This window comes from Macaca fascicularis, chromosome 3 (assembly GCF_037993035.2).
Source record: "Macaca fascicularis isolate 582-1 chromosome 3, T2T-MFA8v1.1".
Classification (NCBI taxonomy): Eukaryota; Metazoa; Chordata; class Mammalia; order Primates; family Cercopithecidae; genus Macaca; species Macaca fascicularis.
Window position 1 is genome coordinate 178,945,364 of NC_088377.1, and position 21,565 is coordinate 178,966,928.

The window sequence follows — 21,565 nt, forward strand, 5'->3', positions numbered from 1 at the left end:
AGTATTTTATTTACAATTCAATGGAATCACTAAAAAAATACTACCAGAATTGATAACTGAGTTTAGTAATGTTACAGGATTCAAGGTGAGTACACATATATAAATTATATAACTATATGTTTACAAAATATGTATCTGTCAGATGAATTTTATCTATAACATATAAAGAATATTTGCAACTCAGTAGTCATAAGAACACTTAATAAAAATTATGGGCAAAAAAATGGACACTTTATCAAAGAAGATACTCAGATGGCAAATGAGGACGTGAAAAGATGCCCAGCACTATTAGGAAAACTTCAATATGATACCACTATGTAGCCCACTCAACTAACCAAAACTTACAGACTGACCAAACCAAGTGTCGGCAAAAATGTGGAACTTTAACTCTCATACTTTGCTGGTAGGACTATAAAATCATTGCAACCAGTACTGAAAACATTTTAGACTTTCCTTTAAGAATATTAAAATACACCTATCATACAACCCAGCCGCTTTTCCCAAGAAAAATGAAAATTTAGGTCTACTCTAAGGCATACACAAATGTTTATAGCAACTTGCTTTATTTGTAATAGCCAAAAATGATAATAACCAAAATGTCTATCAACAGGTAAACTGATGAATAAATTGTAGAATAGTCAAATAATGTTATCTCAAGCAAGAAAAACAATTTTTTTGAGACAAGGTCTCAGTCTGCCACCCAGGATGGAGTGCAGTGGCATGATCATGGCTCACTGCAGCCTTAACCTCTCAGGTTCAAACAATCCTCCCACCTCAGCCTCTCAAGTAGCTGGGACTACAGGCACATGTCACCATACTTGGCTAATTTTTCTATTTTTCATATAGACAAGGTACCACTATGCTGCTGAAGCTGGTCTCAAACTCCTGGGTTCAAGTGATCCTCCTGGCTAAGCCTCCCAAAGTGCTTGGATTACAGGCATAAGCCACCATTCCCAGCCAAAAAATATAAATCTAGATAGATAGATAGATGCAACAACATGTTGCATGATCTAAACTAAAATGTTAAGCATAAATTCATTTTTTAAAAAATGACTACTAATCAGAAAGCCAGATTTTCAAATTAGATAAACAAGCAAGACTCAATTGTATGCTTTCTAGAAGAGATCTATTTTAAATATATATATTTTCTAAAAGGTTGAATCTGAAAGGATGGAAGAAGTTATTTCACATAAATAGTTATCATAAGAAAGATGGTGTAGCTATAGCAGTATTAGTCAATTTAGACTTCAAAATAGAGTTAACGAAATAAAGAAGGTTATTTTATAATTAGAAAGGTTTATATTGATCCAGAAAACATAACACTATCAAATGGATTTGCAAACAACAAACTTTCAAAATACAAGGATTAACTTGGCTGGGCAGGGTGGCTTGCACCTGTAATCTCAGCACTTTGGGAAGCCAAAGCAGGTGGATCACTTGAGGTCAGAGCTTGAAACCAACCTAGCCAACATGGTGACACCCCATCTCTACTAAAATTACAAAAAATCAGCCAGGCATGGTAGCACACACCTGTAATCCCAGCTACTCGGGAAGCTGAGGCAGGAGAATTGCTTGATTGCTTGAACCCAGGAGGCAGAGGTTGCAGTGAGTTGAGATCACATAATTGCACTCCAGCAAAGTGACAAAGTGAGACTCCATCTCAAAACAATAATAATAATAATAAAGAAACAGGCCAATCCAGAATCATAATCTGAAGTTTAAAAACAAACTGAGAAATTCACATGAGTAGAAAAAACTCAGTATGAATGAACCTGACCTGATACCAAAACCTGAAAACACATTACAAGAAATTGTATACCAATATCCTAATAAACATAAACAATAAAATCTTTTAAAAATGTTATTAAAGCAAGTCCAACAAATACAAAACTAAAGCTAATAAATCATAACTAGTGATGTTTACTCTAGGATGCAAGGTTGATTTAACAATTGAATGTCCATGTATTTTACCACTTTAAAACAATACTGAAATAATGGAGAAAAATTGCATGGTCATCTAATCAGTTACAGTAAAAATATTTGATCAAACTCAATACTGTTTCCTGATGAAATTAAGATGCACTGAAATTAGAAAACTGCTGTATTAAAATTTTCTTTTAAATTGGAATTTAATAATTACCCAAGTATGTTCATAGAATTTAAGAAAAGCTTCCAGAGGAGCATAATTTTGAGTTTAGTCTAACTTAGCAGATTAAGTTAGAAGAGGAAGAACCTTCAGAAAAAGATGTGGATTTGAGTAAGTGTGATCTATTTCAGAAGTCAACAATTAGTTAAATATTGCTAGAGCATTCGTGAGAAAAATTGGAAATAAGAAATAGACTATAGAGGTAGAAAAGACTAAGCTTATGTTTCTTTCTTGTCATATACAAGGGTTATGTAAAAAATTTAGTGACGCTATATTTTAAGAAATATGGATCCATGAAGAATTTTGAACAAAGAAAGGCCACTATGAGATGTGAATTTCTGAAACAACACTCAGCAGGCAATAAGCCGAGTGAGTGGTGGTTGATGAGGCTAAAGCCAGGCAGTCTGACAGAGGGCCACTTGACATAGTACAGGTTAAACATTACAAACTTAAACTGTGACTTTGAAAAAAGTTGCTGAGAAGAAAATAAGTTAATTTTTTTAGGAGATAAACTTATTGGATTATCAAATTAATTGAATATTTGATGAAAGGAGAAATCTAGGATATCTCCCAGATTTCTGATCCTCAATCCAGAGATAAGTTGTCAACATATAGAATATGGGTTCATAAACAGTTCCCTAAGTAATGCATGCTGTGAGCTATACTAAGGAAAATAGTCTAAGCATCTGACTTATGTTAAATGTGATTTAATTCTTAGAAAATCTAATTGCTTGTATTCTTTTACTCTCTCTACTTTTAATATGAATAATTATGGCTTAAATAAGCAAGTAAAGTTAAGGAAAGGTAGTAAAGATCTGTTTGGATATATTTAATTTAAGGTGCCAGTAGGACATCTGGGTTGAAGTAATTGGTAGATATGGATCTGGAAGAGAGCTCTAGTCTGGAGATAGAAATTAAAGCATTGTCAAAATATATTTGAGTAAGTAGGAGGATTTGATATTGCCCAAGGACACCATAGAATAAGAAGACATAGAGCAAGGACTGAAGAAGGAAGCAAAAGGCGAGAATTCTAGTTCTTATATAAGTGAATTAGGGGAATTAGGGGTAGCAGCCAGAAGACACAAGCAAAGAGAGCAAACAGAAACCATGCAAACTGGGGCTGTGTGTGGTGGCTCACACCTGAAATCCCAGCAATTTGGGAGGCCGCGGCAGGTGGATCACTTGAGGCCAGGAGCTCAAGACCAGCCTGGCCAACATGGCAAAACCCTGTCTCTACAAAAAATACAAAAAAAAAAAAAAAAAAAAGCTGGGTGTGGTGGCACGTGCCTGTAATCCCAGCTACTTGGAAGGCTGAGGCCCAAGAATCAGTTAAACCCAGGAGGCAGAGGCTGCAGTGAGCCGAGATCATGCCACTGCGCTCCAGCCTGGGCAACAGAGCAAGACTGTCTCAAAAAAAAAAAAAAGGAAATTTTCAAAAAAATAAGAAAGAAGACCAAGGCCAAATTCTTCAGAGAGGTTCTCCATAGGGATTAGCAATAAAAAGTCACTAATAACCTTAATGAGAGGAGTTTTAATGAAATTGTGAAGCTAAAAGATCACATAGCTGTCTCAGAAACAGTCATTCATTTAAGACAACATTGGTCTAGAGACTATTTCTTGGCTACTGGATAGCCTGTGTGATTCAGCCAAGTTATGTTAGAACAGCCTAATAAACATGCCACATGATCTAATGAAAGTCTACAGGAGCTCATAGAATATAAGGGAAAAGACTGTCCAAGAGTCAAGGGACCAAGTGCCAACTAAGGGGGCTGGTATCATTCAAAAGGACAGAAAAAAAGAAAAAAAAAACTGAGAAATAGAATCCCATGTGATTCTTTCAGATTTTGGTTAAAGCAATAAAGCTTTTACTCATAAAAGAGTAAGATATAAGAGACCATCTCACTGCTTTCATTTAAGATTCAAGGAGTTAAGAAACAAAATCAGCTACTGTGTCTTTTATAAAGCTCTGAGGATGATATCCACACCTCTCTTCAGAATCCCTGTGCAAGGCTACTTTCAGGGCAGGGTCAGTAGTGTGGGCCTCACCCAGGTGCTTGTTAGAAATGCAGACTCTCAAGTGTTACTCCAGCACTTTTGAACGAGAATTTCCATTTTGATGAGATTAAGACCCCCCAGGTGAACTCTTATTTCTGCACATGAAAGTTGGAGAAACTCTTCTAAACCACAATTTCTTTAAGGATAAAAAAAATTCAATATTTGGTAATTATTTGCTTGTTGACTTATTTAATTTATTTGTAGCCCAAATTCTTCAAATAGGTGCTTAAGACACCTTTTAAAGATATACATGCACTGTAGAACAATTTAAAATTAAAAAAAAATAAAGACCAAGGGAAATAAGAATAGGAACATTTAATAATCAATATGTATTAAAGACTTTGCCTGTGCTAAGAGTTTTATATCTAACTTTTATTTTCACAATAACTTTAGAAAGTAATCATTTCAATTTTTCAGGTGAGGAAAATGTGAGTTACAGAATTTAAGTAACTTGCCTAAGATTACAAAATGTTAGAAACAGGGTTTGAACTCAGGCCTGCTTAACACCAAACTACACCTGTGCTCTCAATCATAAAATTAAACAGTAAGGTCAAAATACAAACTACCTGTTATGTACTCAAATCTATTTATAATGACTCACCCTGCATTTGGCTTCAAACTTTCAGAAGCTCATGTGAAGAGAAAATATCAGTGATTACAACATTCAGAAAGTCTGTATTTAATGTTCCGCCTATCATAACATTAACTGTGTGGTAGAAGAGAGCTATCACTTTTGTTTGTAGAGAAGCTATGTATTCTTACAAAAGTGTAAGCTATGTAAAACCTCAACAGAATGAAAGGCATACCATGACATTAGGGTCCTGTGTCTTAGCTAATGTGTATATAAAATATATCCAGAGAGTTTTTAATATTTTAGCATAATCATATACAAACTTTACATAGGTGACTGATAATTTATTATTCTGAACTAGAAAATGAGGAGGTAGGTGTACAAGCAGTAGCACAGAGGCAGAACAGAGAGTCAGGAACTTGCTCCCTCATCATGTCCACTTTATCCATCAGCCATAATAGAGCAGCCAGCACCTTAGGCTTTTTGGAGGCCATCAAAAATATTTGAGACACAAAGAAAAAAAAAATGATGTAACTAAAACAAGAAAATACCAATAATTGAATTGATAATGTGATTAAAAAGGGCTACATCACAAAGCATCACATTAATTTAATACAGTATGATATTTAACAATCAGAAAGTTTGCTATATTTAAAAGTCATCTTTAGATTAGATTTTCGCTCTTTGCAAGGATTTTTTCAGTATACTTAGTGATGAACTAAAAGTAAATTAGTTGGAGGCAAATAATTTCCAAAAGCAAAATTGCAAATAATTTCCACTCCAGAAAATGTGGGTGTGTATGTGTGTGTATGGAGACATATGTATCTCCCACAAAAATAGAATTCCTGGCCCTTAGCATAGGTACCAAAGTGAATGAGGATGAGGCTATTTGATTTCCAGAGCTCCTAGTTTCTTCACTGTCTGTAATTTAGGCCGTGTGCTAGGCTAGAATGGAGCAGGAAATATCAAAGAGCCTGAAGGCTACCCCCTCCACTCCTATCTCCACTCCACAAATGATGTAAAATCCCTTCCCACACAGTTCCCACACTGCTAGGAAGTGTCCACATGGGTACTAAGGCACTGCAAGGTAAAGATGAGATGTGTATTTTCTTGGTTTAACTGGCAAAAAAATAGGTTATTAATGCCTGGTTCCATACCAGGAACAAAACCGTAGAATAATCAAACAATTGCCCAGGAAGCCATTTGGATTGAAGTTAGCTACTCCTTCAAGAACGGAAGAGCTGAACTTGCCAGCTTTGATTTGCACGCCTTTCAGCTACTATTTCCAGCCGATTCAGTTCATACAACTCCAGCTTTCATTTAGGGCTGAGCTCATTGACTAAAAAAATAAAGAAGAAGTGAAAAAAAAAGAAAAGAACGAGAAAAGAAATCAAGGAAAGGCTTCATTGATTATTCAGAGTGTTGCTTTGGGAAAGAGAAAAATCTTGTTAGAAGCCTGGCAAACTTATTTCATTAGAGACCCAGTGACATCTTCCAAAACTAGAACATTACATGAGGTTAGTTTAAAACTTCAAGTGGCCTTATAGTTTGATAAGGATACCCATCCTCATCCACTCTACTACATTCTTCGCATTCGTCATACTTTTCGCAATGGTGAAAGGTTTGCTACTAAAAAGTATGCCAAAAGAAAGAAAGAAATGTGACTTATTAGAAATTAGAAATGCTAAAATCAGGGACGATGATTCTGATCACTCAATGTGTCCTCTAAAAGTCCACTTTTCTTTCCTTCTAACATGGTCATTTGGACCTCATTTTCACCGTCCTCCTTCCTCATACACATAGTCCTACTCCATCTCCTTCTACCTAATGATTCAATGCACGCAGTGTTGATAAATGAATGTGAAAATGAGCATGAGATTTTATAATGGTATGTAAGAATCGATTGCTTCCCGACCCTTCAGAAAGACCCTTCCTGGTCTTCTGAAGTTCTGCACAATCACCATGTCAAAAGAGAGGTCTTTTCTTTTCTTTTAACTTTCTTTCTTTGGAAGCATCAAATGCTCCCACTCACTGACCTATCTCTTTCTCAGAAATAATTAGCCTAAAGGCAAAACTACCATGGAAATTTATCAAAGAGTAACTAAAAGATCAAAATGGTTTGGTCCTGACAAATAAACCTCATTTAGTTCTGTGAGAAAGTGGTTAATAATACTGATTTTATTGCCATAGAGTATCTTGGTTTCAGGAAATTATTTGACAAATTCTCTGAAAATATACCATTGAGATAGTGGTGTCTTAGTTAGACAATATTATGAGGTACATGCACTGTTAGATGACTACATTCTGGAGAAGTCAACTTGGAGAGGTGTCTACAAGAAACTGATAGAAGATTCCCTCCTTCACCTGTTCTGTAAAGACTTAATAATTAGAATAAAAACCATCAAAAGGATTCTAGTTCAAGCAGGCACATAAAATTGGAATAAATGTGGAATTACATTGGTGAGAGAATCAATATTAACTATATTCTCAATGAAGTAAATACTGACTTGAAATAAATTAACATCTAAGAATAACTTAAAATCCTGCATTTGAATACATTTAAATCAACAACTGAAATAAATATTAGAAGGTAACTTGTTTCACATTGGTTCATAAGATACACTGAAGGTATTACTTGACTGCAAGTTTTATATATATATATGGAGAGAGAGAGAGAGAGAGAGATGGTAAGTATACATAAAAAAGCAAAGCTAATGAGCAAATCAGTACGTTCCATTTTTGAGAAGCTCAAATTGTTAGAAAGTTCTTCCTTATAATGAGCTGGATTCTATACACTAAATTTCATTTAATTTTTCTCAGTGAGAAATGAGGTTGAATTCCTAGCAACTCATACATAGATAATAGGACACAGAATTAACTCTGATTATAATATAATGTACCTGACGTGCCTATGAAGCAGGAACTAACACTCAAATAGATTAGAGACTATTACCCCTTGCAGTTGCAAATTTTAACTGAATTTAAAGTAGTTGCTAACCTAGGTCAGGCGCAGTAGACCACGCCTGTAATCCCAGCACTTTGAGAGGCCAAGGTGGGTGGATCACTTGAGGTCAGGAGCTCGAGACCAGCCTGACCAACATGGTGAAACCCCGTCTCTACTAAAAATACAAAATTTAGACAGACATGGTGGTGTGTGCTGTAGTCCCAGCTACTCAAGAGGCTGAGGCAGGAGAATCACTTGAACCCAGGAGGTGGAGGTTGCAGTGAACTGAGATGGCACCAGTGCACTCCAGCCTGGGCAACAGAGTGAGACTCCATCTCAAAAATAAAAATAAAGTAGTTGCTAACCTAGATCACAGTATTTCCTTTAGACCATAAAGTAACATCTTTTTTTAATTAGAGTGTAAATCCAGCAACTTCATGTATCTAGAAATACATGTCATATATAATCTTCCTACCCCTGTCTCCAGTAAAGTGGCTAGGCACGTGGCAAATAGTGAATAAGTGAATGAATTTTAAAAGACTGATCAGCCAAACCCAATGAAACAATAGCATGTGGCTGATACTCTTAGAATACCAATCATTATCTTTTGAATTTTATGTATGTTCTACAATCTTAGTCATCTAGTTTTCAAGTCTGTAGGAAATAGAAGGAAGGAAAATAAATGCTACAGCCAAGTATATTGGTATCCAAAAACAGTAAAGGAAAACATGGGGAAATTATTTTTAAAACTCATATGCACCTAGTTTAGAGTCATTTAGGGTAGAGTCAAATAACTCTCAATAACTCAGTTTACCCTAATAGAAGCACCCACAGACTTCACAATATTGATATTAAGATAGATAAAGTCATTGAGGTATATTTGTAAGGCATTATGCAATCAGCAATATGGGAAAGTGTTGCAATACCTTTTATAAGACTATACCTGCAAGGTTTGTGAGTTGAAAAAATTAGTACATAAAGGCATGAACCCTTAGCTCTCTAAACAAAGCCCACTCTTCATGGTTCCTTGCTCCCTCTGGCCTACTGTTTCATTACACTTTTAGAAAATCTCGACAGCAACTTATGTTACCAGCTTCCAGCAAGAGATTCTTCTTATGATCAATTCCTATTTTCACCTCAATTATCATAATACCCGAGAGGGGTAGAATAAGAACATCATATCCAACTTATGAATATGTAAACCAAATTAACACATATAAGAGTAAAACAGGAGAAAAGTGAGCCAGTCTATCCATCGAAGATAAATAATTTCTTTTTTACTTAATTATTCATTTAGACTGAAAAAATTTATAGTGTGAATGCATAATAAATACCAGGTACCAGGCTGAGTGATGCAAATGTAGAGATAAGCACCTCGATTGGGAAATATACACAAATATTTGGAAGAATAGTTTCAGAATGAGTTAAAAATCAGAAGTTACCATATATATGGTACTAAACTTTCTTCTTCAAAGCGTGTTTCCATACTTAGTTGGACTAAATAAGCCTTAACTACTGTTCAGCCCCTAAATGGTATGATAATATCTTGCTCAATTCTGCAAAATCACTGTGAGATAAATATGGCAGGCATTGTTAATTTGCAGTTAATAGACTATAAAATTGAAGATTTAATAGATTGCATAACTTACTCCCAACCTCACAGATAGTTAATACCGAAGCCAGAAAAGAAGTTAACTTGATTTGAGTCCTAATTATTCTATTTATTATGTAAAAACTCTCATTTGTGTTTCATGAAAGTTATCATCACCTATCCCATTTTACAGATTGAAATCTTTGTGCTATGTTTACAAAGCAGCACATTGAATGAACGAGGCTTGCTCCCCCAAATGATGTGATATTTGCTGTTTGGTTAGTAAAAATGTTTCTGCTGCTTCCTTTGGCATTTCACATGCACAATTTATGAACAATTCTCTGTCACCTCCACTTATAGTGTTTCTTTCAAATAACTTCTATTTCCAGAGGACTTGTAAAAAGTAATTTAAGTGGCCCAAACCTGATCACTATGTATATTTAAAGCTTGTTGGCTATTGTTGGTATGACATGGAGTTCTTTTCTGCTTAGGGTCACCCAGGATGTGAAATAAATAAGACAAAATATGCATTTTTTTCGGATAATTTTTAAAAGGGGAGTGACCATAAATTGGTCCTTAAACTCCTAATCCAACAACCAGAATGGTTGTTTAGTTCTGTTATATACAAGATTCTGTGGACATATAAAATATACTATATGACCCTCATTCATAAAGAACTTAAACTAAAACTTGAAGGTTTTCATGAACATGTGATAATGCCTATATTCAATATGACAAAATATTCCATATAATTAAAAGTCTTAAAAATACATGATGATCTCACCTCAGTTTGAACTCTCTCACTGATTACTTGATGACAATAAAAAGATCTGATATTGTGTCAAGAAAGAATAAAGAAAAAAAAGGGCTTCCATTGTATGTGCTCCAAAATGTCTATAGTACAGTTCATTCTGAAGCCAGGGTGTGTGTGTGTGTGTGGGGGGGTGCTATTAGATGACTTATCTTCTTTAATAATGTTTTTTCCAGACTATAAAAGATATATATGATAATTACTTTCAACAGTTGAGTTCCCCTAGAAAACCAACCAAAAACATCTATTGACTAAGCAAAGCTAATTTTATTAAACCTACAGCAGCAGCAAAGAGGATAACCTTGACTACATCTTAGTGTCTCAGAAGGAATAAGTAAAAGAAGATATTTCCAGGGCTTTGGGGTCAGGTCTCAAGTGGTATAAATTGAATCTTTCAAAGCAGGGAATTGATTAGGATTCAGCGAAGTTCATATTATAATAGTTCAGTGAGGTGAAGGTCTTAAAGTGAGTCTTAATAAATGAATTGCTTAATAAACAAGCTGTTGCCCCAAATAATTTGCCCAGATGAGTTAATTGTTTGGATATATTGGCTTTCAAAAATTTTGTGATGCAACAAAGTTATGAATTGGTTATACTGCCTCATTTTCTTGGCCCAACATTTGCTAAAATAATGGGAGTAACTCAGGAGCTCTGCCTGGTCTTCATCTTAATTTTGTCCCTTGGTTATCAGCAGACATGAAACACACCTTGCCCACCCAGTTTTCTAATATGTTAAATGCAATTTGTAATTATTGTTTATGCTTTAAAGGATATTTGACCACATTCCAAGGGCCTCCAATGAAAACAGCACAGATTTTTATCATCAGATGTATTTACTGAATTTTATCTAAAGCTAAATGTGTTTTTTAAATTTAGCATTGGGACCTTAAAATCAAAGAATAAATATTTGCATAAAGATGGAAAGAAAAAAATTGCTTCTCAGCCTTTTGGCTAAGATCAAGTGTAGAGATGGAAATAAACATTTATTTAGGGGGAAGAAACCTTTTATTTGAAGTTTGAAAACTTTAGACCTATTATTCCTCAAGAAAACTGAAGTTATACATAATGTATTCATTAATAATGATATTATTATGGGAAAAGACTTTCAGTAAAAGTACAAAAAGGGCAGAATCATACCTTCTGCTGGATGGTGGACTTAATTTTAAAATGCCAAGAGAAGAAAATACTTCAAATCAGACAATAATGAAAGCCTCCACACTGGATAATAATATAAACCTCCCCACTGAAACAATGTTAAGATTACTATTTATTTTGCACTTACATGCCGGTACTATAGTAAGATGTGTTTATATACACACATATTCTTCTTTAATAGTCACAATCACCTTGCAAAGTAGGTAGAATTATTACCATTTACAGATGGCAAAGAGAATCAAACAGGTTCAGCATGTCACTCAACTCAGGAGAAGTGGTAAAAGCAAGATTCGAACTTGGTGTGTTTGACTTCTAAACATATTCTCTTAGGATCAATGAAAGAAAGGAACATAGCTATTGTCATGAAATTAGAGCCTTGGTATTGAAATGTGATCTCGAAGCACCCTAGCACTTTATCTTTCAAATGACTTTTACACTGGAGGGTTTCTTTTTTTATCAAAGGGAAAGAGCAGTCCTGTGAATCATTGGAAGACAGCTTTGGATTTCAGGTATGTGTTAGGCAGAATTCAAAGATACTCCTAAGAACACACGACTTCTCTTATTGATCAAGCAGCCATGAATCCAAGTGTTGCTGTAAAGGGATTTCACAGATGACACTAAGGTTCCAAATCAGTGAACCTTAAAATAGGGATATTATCTAGGTGGCCCTGACCTAATTACATAAGGCCATTAAGTCTGGGTCTTGTCGTCAGAGACAGAGAAAGTCAGAAATTTCAAGTGTGAGAGGGAGCTGGCCCAAGGAAATTCTGCTGGCTTTGAGATGGAGGGATCATATGGCCAGGATGGTCTCTATGAGCTAAGTGGCCCACAGCTGACAGCAAGGAAAGAGGGACCTCATTCCTGCAAATGCAACAGACTAAATATGGTTGATGATCTGAATCAGCTTGTAAGTTTGCTCTTCCCCAAAATTTCCAGAAAGAAGCACAGTTCAACCACCATCTTGATTTCAGTTTCAAGACCCTGAGCAGAGAACTCAATCACATCATACCTGAACTTCTGATTTACGTAACTGTGAGTTAATCAATAGGAATTGTTTTAAGTCATTACATTTATAGTAATTTGTTATATGGTGTATTCGTCCATTTTCATGCTGTTGATAAAGACATACTGTAGACCAAGCAATTTACAAAACAAAGAAGTTTAATTGGACTTATAGTTCCGCATGGCTGGGGAAGCCTCACCATCATGGTGGAAGGCAAGGAGGAGCAAGTCACATCTTATATGGATGGCAGCCGCCAAAAAGAGAGAGCTTCTGCAGAGAAACTCCCCCTTTTAAAACTGCCAGATCTCGTGAGGCTTATTCACTATCATGAGAACACCATGGGAAAGACCTGCCCCCGTGATTCAATTACTTCCCACCACGTCCCTCCCACAACATGTGGGAATTCAAGATGAGATTTGGGTGGGGACACAGCCAAACCATATCATATGGCAATAAAAACAAATGGTGTTCTAAATAGGAAACAAGGGTTAACCTGTGATTGAGATTTTAATGGGTACTTCTGGTTAACTTGAAAATGAGCTTGCTTTATCTGTAAAAAAATATAATCCATTTCCTACAAACACATTTGCAAGAAAATATCAATAGTAGTAGGTTCATCAGATTCCTCCAGTTATCTGATCATATGGAATTATAAATAAATAATGGTTATATTAATAATATGTAAGTAATGCTTTAGAGCGTACAATGTATTACCACATTTATTATATCACCTGGACCTTATTATAACCAAGTAGAGTAGACAAATTATTATCTCTTCTTATAGTGCAAGAAATAAATACATAGGACAAGCGACTGACTCAAAACCAACTTGAAGAATTTGGAGGTGAGCTGGGGTGGCCAGAAGATGACATTCAAGGACTTTTGACTTCCCTCAAAACCACATTTCATTTTCAGGGCTGACTTAAAATGTTTCAGCAAAACATAGCATTATGTTCCCCTTTCCTATTCTCTTCCAATTAAAAGAAAAATAAAAAATAACATATTTTTACTTGAAATAAGTGTTTTTCCCCCACATCAAACATTTCTCTTCATCACACAATGTGGAACATTTTAAAGGTATTTTTTAAGCAATATTCAAACTGGTTTTATAAAAGTTTGAACTATGGTTTCAAAATGGTTGAAGTTGAATGGCGAAAAATTGTCAATAACCAAAATGGGATTCATTAAATACATCTATAAAATGTGACTTATAGTTATGCACAAAAATTGTGATATATATTTATTCCCATGAGAAGTTGTTGATTCTGTCTGTATACTACAAACCCATTTTGTTTAAAAAAAGTACATAGGTATACACACACATTCACACACACACATATGCAATACGAGCATTTTTTGAAAGAAATTATCTGTGGAATGTGGGGCATTTAAAAATTACTTTTCAAAAATTTCTACATTTTATAAATACTATATTTTATAGTATATGTTTATTTTCAGAAAAATGGCACTACAGTCATTTTCATTTCACAAAATAATTTGACTGAAACTGTGCCTCAGTCTAGTTGTATCAAAGCAACATGATTATTATTAAATATCCAACAGTCTTTATGAAAGTTGAAAATTAAATGTAGAGCAAGGCTCACATCTTCATCAAATCACTATTTGCTCACATGAAGGCAGCTGGGCACCTGTAACTCACAGGCTGGGCATCTACAGCTTTAGTGACCACTGCCTACAGGTCTCTCATTGTCCTTGACCACCAGTTTTGACTTGAGTATCAAGTGCCAGTTGACATCCCCAACGGCATCCCAGATCTAGTCAGACACTCAGAGTACCCGAGTGAGCCTGAGGGAACATTTATGTCCTCTGACATAAGTGCTGACTCCATTTTTTCAAAGTTCCTACTGAAGTAAGTTGAGGGAAATTGTCTTACTTTACTTCTCCTTCATATACTATGAAAATGCCATACTCTGAATTGAGTGTCCCATCTGAATTGTTGAAACATAAATTTCTAGCCAGAGGCAGTGCAATTAGAATGACTGCGGGTTCTTTCGACACACTTGAGAAGTAGATGTAACTTGGCCAGGGTTTCAACCACTCACCCTTATTGGAATTAGATTCTTTGGCATCCCCCTCTAGTAACCCAATGGCATTTAGTCTCTGTGTTCCCTTGTGTCTGCAGAATAAAACTAGGATTCTGATAAAGTGTGAGAAACCATCAGTCTTTGCCTGCTCTGAACCAACAAAAGTGCACATGAATTTTGCTACTTTATTACTTTATGTTCATTGCTACTCATGTAAAACATGGCCATCCCTTGTTATTGGTGGGGGATTGGTTCCAGGACCCCTGTGGAAACCAAAATCTGTGAATGTTCAAGTCCCTGATATAAACCAGTATAGTATTTGCATATAACCTACACACGTCGTCTGCATACTTTAATCATTTCTAGATTATTTATAATACTGATGTGATTTGGCTCTGTGTCCCCACACAAATCTCACCTTGAATTGCAGTAATTTCCATGTCATGGGAGGGACCTGGTGGGAGGTAAGTGAATCATGGGGGCGGGTTTTTCCTGTGCTGTTCTCATGGTAGTGAATAAGTCTCACAAGATCTGATAGTTTGAAAAGGAGAGTTCCCCTGCATATGCCCTCTTGCCTGCCATCATGTAAGGTGTCCCTTTGCTCTTCTTTCATCTTCTGCCATAATTTTGAGGCCTCCCCAGCCATGTGGAACTGTGAGTCCATTAAACCTCTTTCCTTTATAAATTACCCAGTATCAGGTAAGTCTTTATTAGCAGCATGAGAACAGACTAATACAAATGCCTAAAACAATGTGAATCCTATGTAAATGGCTGCTATACTGTATTGTTTAGGGAATAATGACAAGAACAAAAGTCTGTACATGTTCGGTACAGATGCAACCATCTATTTTTCTCTCCTGAATATTTTCAATTCAGGGTTGGCTGAATCCACACATGTGGAACCCACAGTCAGGGAGGGCTGACTGTATTCCATTTAGAGTCAAGTGGGTGGGTGAGTTTTGGCATGTTGGTGGGGTCATTTTCCAAAAGGAAAAAAAGTAATCAAAATGTGGAATAACACAATATTTTAAAAACTTGAAAAAGAAAATAACTGAATCTTTATTCTTAACACCCTACCAAAATTGTTTTAATTTCTAATTACCTTCTATCCTTTACCCACATGCATATTCATTCTTTTTTACATAGTTGCCATCTCATGACACTTACCATTTTGCATTCTTCTCAAAATGTAACAAGCCATAAGGCTTTCCTCTCCTCGAACCACTCCTGGTCTTCTAAATGGGTTAACATAAACTGGGTCTTGTGATGGAGCTGAACAGCTGAATTGGCTTAGACCTAAAACTGCTCAATGGTAAAGGTGAGAGACGAAAGAGAAAAGGTAGAATCCATAAACAGATGGAGTGGAACTAGCTCCTACTTCCTGACTCGCTCCTACTTCCTGACTGATGGGATGAGACACAGGTGATTGAAGCTAGTGTGTGTGCAGAGGGGGCAGCCATCCTTCCACCTCCCAGGCAGTATAACTATACTGAGGATGAATTTAAAAAGCGAACACTCCTAAATACCTTTAGAAGTTATTCCTCATATGATTGATAAAGTTTCTGGGCTAGCATACTTGAAATGCTAGTAATTAGAGTGGAGTTACTTGTGCAGGGTGCTGAGGATGACAGAAATATTTTATCTTCGAATGTGAAGCTGTGGATGATTCTACCATACTCAGCATCATAAAGATGGCAAACTCATGTCCTGACTTTACGTTTTTTAAAAATAGACTTTATTTCTAGCACAGTTTTAGGTTCACTGCAAAACAGAGTGGGAAATAGAGATTTCCTGTATACTCCCTGCCCCCGCACATGCGTAACCTCCCCCATGATCAGCATCTCCCACCAGAGTGGTACATATGTTATAATTAATGAACTTTCCTTGACACATCATCACCCAAAGTCTGCATTTACATGAGGGTTCATTCTTGGTGTCGTACATTCTATGGATTTGGACAAATGTAGAATGTATCCACCATTATAGCATCATACAGAGACGTTCCACTGCCCTAAAGACTCTCTGTGCTATGACCTCCCTTTTTAAACAGAATGATTTAAAATTGAAGGAAAAAAAGTTTTGATATATCACGCAAGCAAAAAATGTTAATGGAGAATTACAATTATATCTTCAGTTTGTTCTTATACATGTATTTGCAGAGTTTCACCATCGTTTCCCCCTTTTATTTTACTTCCTAGAAAGGAATAATACTCATTCAGGCAAAAATTTAGATATATAAAAGCGTCCATATTTTAGACCTTAGTTGCAAACTGATTTCTTTTTATTATTGTTGTATTTTTTGTGGCTTAGCTGGACGGGGAGTTCTTCCTTCTAGCCATAGCTCAGATGTTGAATACAGTCTGCTTAGGTCCTTAGTAGGGCTGGTGATGGCCCATGAAGTGCCCTTGAACAAAATTTCAGAAGGCACCTCTTCCTCCAGGTGAACACAAGCCCGCGGAGGAGTACACTGGGTATCATACAGAGAAGATCTCCCAACTCTCTCTCTGGCTTGGGCAGCCTTGTGCAGAGCACAATTTGTATCACGATGGACAATAGCCTTGGTCCTGACATTTAAGTTTCCTTTTTAAATTTAGACTCTGTCTGCTTTGCTTGGCAGTCAAGTATCTAGTCAGAAGCCAAATTAGAATCACCCACTCCCTACCAGGCCATCTCATGCCCTACCAAGAGAGTCTGGCTTGTTAGCAAGTTTCTCTGCCATCCACCTCAGCTACCAGAAAACAGGCCAAGTTGCAGTTACTGAAAAGCCCAGTTATGTCGTGTCTTGAGCTCCTCTCAGTGCTTCTAGCTATGTATTCTTGTGGCATGTGTATTTGTACATTTGGAGGAATATGTGGAAGGCAAATAAAGATGTATACCATTTCCATTAGCCAAATTATTTGAAATAGTAATAAAGATGGCTGTTTTAAGTGGGTCTGGGATTAGGTATGGGCATCAGATATCACTGCTGTTTTGTTTTGTTTTACTTTTTTTTATATAAAGTGACTCACAGAACTTTAAGTTGGAACTCATGCCTTCAGAGAATTTGGCAAACAAGAAAAGAGAAATAAAATAACTTGCCCTGGGTCACCCATCTGGTGATTGATGTTGATGACAGAGTCAGTCTTGTATCCCAACAATCTAGATCTCTCCTGTCTAACACAGTAGTCACTAGCCACTTGTGGCTATTAATCCCACGAAATGTAAGTAGTCAGACTGGAAATGTACTATAAGTGTGAAATATACATCAGATTTTAGAGACTCTGTGAACAAAAAAAGAATGTGAAAATATCTCAAATATACTTATTCATTCAATCAGTCATTACACATAGAACAATGAGTAACACAGGCTCAGTCCTGACTTTTGTGGAGCTTAAAGTATAGTAGATATTATTCAAAATGTTCTTTTTTATTGCTTGGACTTTCATATGAATATTTTGATTATCTGCCTGATATTCTCAAAGCAGACACCATCGTAGCTCTACTGAAATATCGAGGACTGGGATGTGACCTAGGAGCACCTTACCAATTGCTGCCTGGCCAAGATGCAATTTCTCTTCTGTTCTAGAGCCTCATTTTTAAATCAAATAGGCATTAGTCTCATGTGACTCGTGAATACTTAAAACGTGGCTAGTCCGAATGGAGACATGGTGTAAGTGTAAAATACACACTGAATTTCAAAAGCAGTATAAAAAAATGAATATAAACTATATCATTCACAAGTTTGTATTAATTTAGACAGTAAAATAATATTTGTATATATTGGATTAAATAAAATATGTTATTAGAATTAACTTCATCTGTTTATTTTTCCTTTTTTACGTGGTTATAAAAAATTAACATTATGCCTGTGGCTCACATTATATTTGTATTGGCCAGTACTTCATATACTAATTTTTTCCACTTCACCAGTGTTAAATGGAGCTCTGCCCTGCAGAAAGCTGTGGAGCAAACTGATGAAGAAACTTGAACCTAGCTAGAGAACTGTCAGCTGCCTCAGCCCCTGCTCCCACCTCTTCTGCTTGAAAAGAAGCAGAAAAGAAAGGTCACTTGAAGGGTCACTAGTACCTTGAGTGATTAGTGAACAAGATTCAAAAGCCCAGGTAGCATGATGCCACGGAGAGGCAGTAGAGTTTAATTGGAAATCTCATTCCTCTGATCTCAGAGTTCTTTCTCACTTACTTAATGAAAATTCCAAAGCAAATCATCAGATCTTGCTGAATCTCCCTCTCTTTAAGTATAAGTATTAAAAGAATCTGTCCTCTCCATTTCAGATAGAATTATAGCAAGTGAGATAAACGTCTGTGAAATTATCTGATAAGCTGTAAACCATATTGCCATTATCATCATTTGTAATAATCATGATAATAAATATTTCAGTAAGCAATCAAGAAAAACTGTGAGAGGTAAAAGATTAAAATACCATACTCCTGGGGAAATTCCAAAACCAAGAAAAATTCAAGTAGACATGTTAAAATACTAATGTATAAATAGAAAGGTTGACAAAGGAAGAAGAGAGTTAAGGGAATGGGGAACTAGAGTGAAGACAGGAGAAAGAGTAGAGACAACTTGGTTTTGGAGCTCACATCTCTACCAATTGCCAGATGCCAGGAGATCACTTTGATATTATCTGCCTTTCCAATGAGTATTCTCTTCTAGGTTCTATTAAAAAACTAGTGATTAAAAATAAAACCCTCACCCTATTTATATTGCGGCCAATTGTTTGGGGATTTCTGTGGTGGCAGGGGGTGGAGAGTAGAACTCTGATTTCACACTGCATAAGTTGAAGCTTATTGAAACAGAGGGGACTCTGTACAATTTCTGGCTTAGCAATACCAGGCACCACACCACTTAGGCCATAATTGCACACTAGTGAAACACAGAGGCTCCATTATTTTTCTGAGGATCGGAGCTGATCCTAACATTCCTGGCTCTCTACCAAACCCCCCAAATTGAAGCAGATTGGATGGCCTAAGAAGTCCTATATAGATGTAGGTTATGCTTGTAGTTGTCTGGGAAGTTTGTTATAGTGTGGAAAGTTGAGCTATTTTATGCTTACTTGAATGCACAAAAGATTCAAAAAGTATTCCAAATCAGAGCTAATTTAAATCAGCAAATACATTTTCCAGTGTGCATGGCAAAGAGCTTGATGCCACAGAGAAATTCATAAAATGGAAAGAAACAGACTTTGCCCAAAGAAGCTTGCATAAGATATGGACAGACAAAATAATGTTGACGAAAATACTTTTAAAAATCAGACATGTTATAAAATTGTACATGATCATTTTTTTCCAAAAAATCTGTACCATCATTTTGCTCACATAAGCATAGTTAAATTTGGTTTGGGTATAGTCTGTGGGATAAAGGGGCATAGGCCATTACATATGTGGAGGTGGGGAAGCCACCATGGATATCTAAGACACTGTGAGTAAACCTGTCTAAATAGAATAGAAGTTTTACATAGCAGCACTGGAAGAAGAGTCCCAGCAAGAGGCAGATGGCATACTCAAGTGGATGCATTGAGGCTAATTTCATGAATGCATTATTTAAAATTGCATGAGCTGAGTTAAGGAACACCAAGGAGAGACTGTTGGAACATACTTAGATGAGCAACAAAAAAAAAGATTTACCACCTTTAGATCTGAGGTGGAAACTAGAAGGGGTCATTGTCAGAATCTACAGAGAGAAGGAGAAAGCAGCCTGAGGAACAACCTCTAAATACACACAACAACAACAAAAAAGCAGGCAGTGAGGGAGAGAAATAAATAGCCCAGGCGCATTCTTATCCAACACATTGAATTCCCAACAGTTCCTCCATTGGCCAAGGCAAAGCAGAAGCCAGATGGCAAATGAATCTATTGATTTTTTCCATGAAGGTCAGCCTCCTGATAGAGCAGAAAAAAGGTGGTAGGAGAGTAGAGCTGGAGGTGCAAATAGAAGATATCCAGAAGAGCTGATATTTAGATCAAGAGGATATCTAAGGGGCTAGAAGCTTTCCCATGGTGGGCAGGAATGGGGAATGTTTACAGGCGTTGTTTACTGTCTGCACCCACAAACCCTGTCACGAGCTTGCTCCACGTCTATCTCTAATTGTTCACGTGTCAGAAATAGCTCACTCTGCAAGAACAGGGACCAGAAGCTTTCCTACTGAGTTCCAACATAAAGTACCTGGGTCAAGGATTAAGGAGCAAGAATTGATAAAACATAGATCCACATGCAACTTTAAGAGCCTGTAAGGATTCTTAAGTATAAAAATATCATTGTTTCTAATCTTGAATTTTTGACAGTCCTGAGGTTTGTGTTAATCCAAATTTTGATTAAATTTTGATTGAACTAATCCTCAACTCTGTATTCATTAGTTCAGTAAATATGCTTTAGATTTTCTTTTTCTTTTAACTTAGCCAAATATTGACCTGAAACTGTCCAAAAGTTTACTGAGTTTCTGATTAAATATTAAACAGAGGCCAGGCGCGGTGGCTCACGCCTGTAATCCCAGCACTTTGGGAGGCTAAGGCGGGCAGATCACGAGGTCAGGAGATCGAGACCATCCTGGCTAACATGGTGAAACCCTGTCTCTACTAAAAATACGAAAAATTAGCTGGGCTTTGTGGCGGGCGCCTGTAGTCCCAGCTACTCGGGAGGCTGAGGCAGGAGAATGGTGTGAACCTGGGAGGCGGAGCTTGCAGTGAACAGAGATAGTGCCACTGCACTCCAGCCTGGGCAACAGAGTGAGACTCCATCTTGAAAAAAAATATAGATAGATAGATAGATAGATAGATGATAGATAGATAGATAGATAGATAGATAGATAGATAGATAGATAGATATAAAAAACAGAAAAATGACTCCAAGCTATTTAATATAGTAGCTTCTCTAATGTGGAAATTTATGATTTTTTTCAAATTTTCTAATCCTTCCACAGGTTTTAACATAAAAATAACTGAAGTGTTATAGACCTCTTATAATTCATGTTAAAAAATGCATGGGCACTGGGTGGCTGGTCACTGAGACACAGCGAGATCTGGTCAAAATTCTGTGCACAGTCTTGGTGGCTCAGCACACCGTATTGAGGACAGATTGTTTCCATAGAGGCTCTACTTTATTCCTAGCTCTGTTGCCTATAATTATTGTAAAGCAGGACTATTTCCTGCCTTCCTGCCCAAAATAGCAGGAAGCATCCAACTCTGTCAACTCCCTTTGCTCTTGGCACCACCTCTCTGCAGGGGTTAGGGTTTCCTGCCAGGAAT

The 21,565-nt window shown here is 36.5% G+C and overlaps 1 protein-coding gene and 1 non-coding gene across 5 annotated transcripts in view; one reads left to right on the forward strand and one right to left on the reverse strand.

Moving 5' to 3' along the window:
- The window catches only part of PTN (pleiotrophin), a 108,666-nt gene that overhangs the window by 42,949 nt on the left and 44,152 nt on the right, over positions 1–21,565 (reverse strand). The window lies entirely within an intron of this gene.
- On the forward strand, positions 10,071–10,148 carry LOC123572630 (small nucleolar RNA SNORD81). Its single transcript, XR_006697184.1, has one exon. It is a non-coding gene; the product is annotated as a small nucleolar RNA SNORD81 (small nucleolar RNA).